Source organism: Lolium rigidum, chromosome 3, assembly GCF_022539505.1.
Source record: "Lolium rigidum isolate FL_2022 chromosome 3, APGP_CSIRO_Lrig_0.1, whole genome shotgun sequence".
Lineage (NCBI taxonomy): Eukaryota > Viridiplantae > Streptophyta > Magnoliopsida > Poales > Poaceae > Lolium > Lolium rigidum.
This window is the reverse complement of record NC_061510.1, coordinates 106,033,533-106,037,443: the sequence shown is the minus strand read 5'-3', so window position 1 is coordinate 106,037,443 and position 3,911 is coordinate 106,033,533.

Sequence of the window (3,911 nt, the reverse complement as noted above, 5' to 3'; positions counted from 1 at the left end):
AGCGTCTAAGTTTGGGGATGCCCAAGGCATCCCCTTCTTCATCGACAACATTATCAGGTTCCTCCCCTGAAACTATATTTTTATTCCATCACATCTTATGTGCTTTGCTTGGAGCGTCGGTTTGTTTTTGTTTTTGTTTTTGTTTGATTAAAATGGATCCTAGCATTCATTATGTGGGAGAGAGACACGCTCCGCTGTTGCATATGGACAAATATGTCCATAGGCTTTACTCATAGTATTCATGGCGAAGGTTGAATCTTCTTCGTTAAATTGTTATATGGTTGGAATCGGGAAATGCTACATGTAGTAATTCTAAAATGTCTTGAATAATTTGATACTTGGCAATTGTTGTGCTCATGTTTAAGCTCTTGCATCATATACTTTGCACCCATTAATGAAGAAATACATAGAGCATGCTAAAATTTGGTTTGCATATTTGGTCTCTCTAAAGTCTAGATAATTTCTAGTATTGAGTTTGAACAACAAGGAAGACGGTGTAGAGTCTTATAATGTTTACAATATGTCTTTTATGTGAGTTTTGCTGCACCGGTTCATCCTTGTGTTTGTTTCAAATAACCTTGCTAGCCTAAACCTTGTATCGAGATGGAATACTTCTCATGCATCCAAAATTCTTGAGCCAACCACTATGCCATTTGTGTCCACCATACCTACCTACTACATGGTATTTCTCCGCCATTCCAAAGTAAATTGCTTGAGTGCTACCTTTAAAATTTCTATCATTTACCTTTGCAATATATAGCTCATGGGACAAATAGCTTAAAAACTATTGTGGTATTGAATATGTACTTATGCACTTTATCTCTTATTAAGTTGCTTGTTGTGCGATAACCATGTTCCTGGGGACGCCATCAACCTACTCTTTGTTGAATATCATGTGAGTTGCTATGCATGTCCGTCTTGTCTGAAGTAAGGGAGATTTACCACTCATTTAATGGTTAGAGCATGCATATTGTTAGAGAAGAACATTGGGCCGCTAACTAAAGCCATGAATCATGGTGGAAGTTTCAGTTTTGGACATATATCCTCAATCTCATATGAGAACATTAATTGTTGCTACATGCTTATGCATTAAATAGGAGTCCATTATCTGTTGTCTATGTTGTCCCGGTATGGATGTCTAAGTTGAGAATAATCAAAAGCGAGAAATCCAAATGCGAGCTTTCTCCTTAGACCTTTGTACGAGCGGCATAGAGGTACCCCTTTGTGACACTTGGTTAAATCATGTGTATTGCGATAATCCCGGTAATCCAAGCTAATTAGGACAAGGTGCGGGCACTATTAGTATACTATGCATGAGGCTTGCAACTTGTAAGATATAATTTACATGATACATATGCTTTATTACTACCGTTGACAAAATTGTTTCTTGTTTTCAAAACCAAAGCTCTAGCACAAATATAGCAATCAATGCTTCCCTCTGCGAAGGGCGTTTCTTTTACTTTTATGTTGAGTCAGTTCACCTATATCTCTCCACCTCAAGAAGCAAACACTTGTGTGAACTGTGCATTGATTCCTACATACTTGCATATTGCACTTGTTATATTACTTTACATTGACAATATCCATGAGATATACATGTTACAAGTTGAAAGCAACCGCTGAAACTTAATCTTCCTTTGTGTTGCTTCAATACCTTTACTTTGATTTATTGCTTTATGAGTTAACTCTTATGCAAGACTTATTGATGCTTGTCTTGAAAGTACTATTCATGAAAAGTCTTTGCTTTATGATTCATTTGTTTACTCATGTCATTACCATTGTTTTGATCGCTGAATTCATTACATATGCTTACAATAGTATGATCAAGGTTATGATGGCATGTCAATCCAGAAATTATCTTTGTTATCGTTTACCTGCTCGGGACGAGCGAGAACTAAGCTTGGGGATGCTGATACGTCTCCGACGTATCGATAATTTCTTATGTTCTATGCCACATTATTGATGATATCTACATGTTTTATACACATTATATGTCGTGTTTATGCATTTTCCGGCACTAACCTATTAACGAGATGCCGAAGAGCCGATTCTTGTTTTCTGCTGTTTTTGGTTTCAGTAAATCCTAGTAAGGAAATATTCTCGGAATTGGACGAAATCAACGCCCGGGGCCTATTTTGCCACGAAGCTTCCGGAAGACCGAAGAGAAGACGAAGTGGGGCCACGGGCGCCGCCACACTAGGGCGGCGCGGCCAGCATAGGGCCCGCGCGGCCCTGCGCGTGTGGGGCCCCCGTGACCCCTTCGAGGCTGCCCTTCCGCCTACATATAGTCTTCGTCGCGAAACCCCCGATGCCGAGAGCCACGATACGGAAAACCTTCCGGAGACGCCGCCGCCGCCAATCCCATCTCGGGGGATTCTGGAGATCGCCTCCGGCACCCTGCCGGAGAGGGGAATCATCTCCGGGAGGACTCTTCACCGCCATGGTCGCCTCCGGAGTGATGAGTGAGTAGTTCACCCCTGGACTATGGGTCCATAGAAGTAGCTAGATGGTTGTCTTCTCCTTATGTGCTTCATTGTCGGATCTTATGAGCTGCCTAACATGATCAAGATCATCTATCTGTAATTCTATATGTTGTGTTTGTCGGGATCCGATGGATAGAGAATACTATGTTATGTTGATTATCAATCTATTACCTATGTGTTGTTTATGATCTTGCATGCTCTTCGTTATTAGTAGAGGCTCTGGCCAAGTTTTTACTCTTAACTCCAAGAGGGAGTATTTATGCTCGATAGTGGGTTCATGCCTCCATTAAATGCGGGACGGTGACAAAAAGTTCTAAGGTTGTGGATGTGCTGTTGCCACTAGGGATAAAACATTGATGCTATGTCCGAGGATGTAGTTATTGATTACATTACGCACCATACTTAATGCAATTGTCTGTTGTTTGCAACTTAATACTGGAAGGGGTTCGGATGAAGGTGGACTTTTTAGGCATAGATGCATGCTGGATAGCGGTCTATGTACTTTGTCGTAATGCCCAATTAAATCTCACTATACTCATCATATCATGTATGTGCATGGTCATGCCCTCTCTATTTGTCAATTGCCCGACTGTAATTTGTTCACCCAACATGCTATTTATCTTATGGGAGAGACACCTCTAGTGAACTCGTGGACCCCGGTCCATTCTTTTACATCGAATACAATCTACTGCAATACTTGTTCTCACTGTTTTCTCGCAAACAATCATCATCCACACTATACATCTAATCCTTTGTTACGGCAAGTCGGTGAGATTGACAACCTCATCTGTTTCGTTGGGGCAAAGTACTTTGGTTGTGTTGTGCAGGTTCCACGTTGGCGCCGGAATCCCTGGTGTTGCGCCGCACTACATCCCGCTGCCATCAACCTTCAACGTGCTTCTTGGCTCCTCCTGGTTCGATAAACCTTGGTTTCTTTCTGAGGGAAAACTTGCCGCTGTACGCATCACACCTTCCTCTTGGGGTTCCCAACGGACGCGTGCTGTACGCGTATTAGGGGCCCACACCATAGGGCGGCGCAGAAGTGAGGCCCCCCGCGCCGACATGTGGGGAGGGAGCCCCCTGGCTCCCCCGATGCTGCCCCTTCGCCTATTTATTCCTTCATCTCCGAAAACCCTAGCACCGAGAGCCAAAATACGAGAACAGTTCCAGAGACGCCGCCGCCGTCAACCCCATCTCGGGGGGGGGGTCAGAAGATCTCCTCCGGCACCCTCCCGGAGAGGGGAATCATCACCGGAGGGCTCTACATCACCATGCCTGCCTCCGGACTGATGCGTGAGTAGTTCATCCTTGGACTATGGGTCCATAGCAGTAGCTAGATGGTTGTCTTCTCATATTATGCCATCATGTTTAGATCTTGTGAGCTGCCTATCATGATCAAGATCATCTATTTGTAATGCTACATGTTGT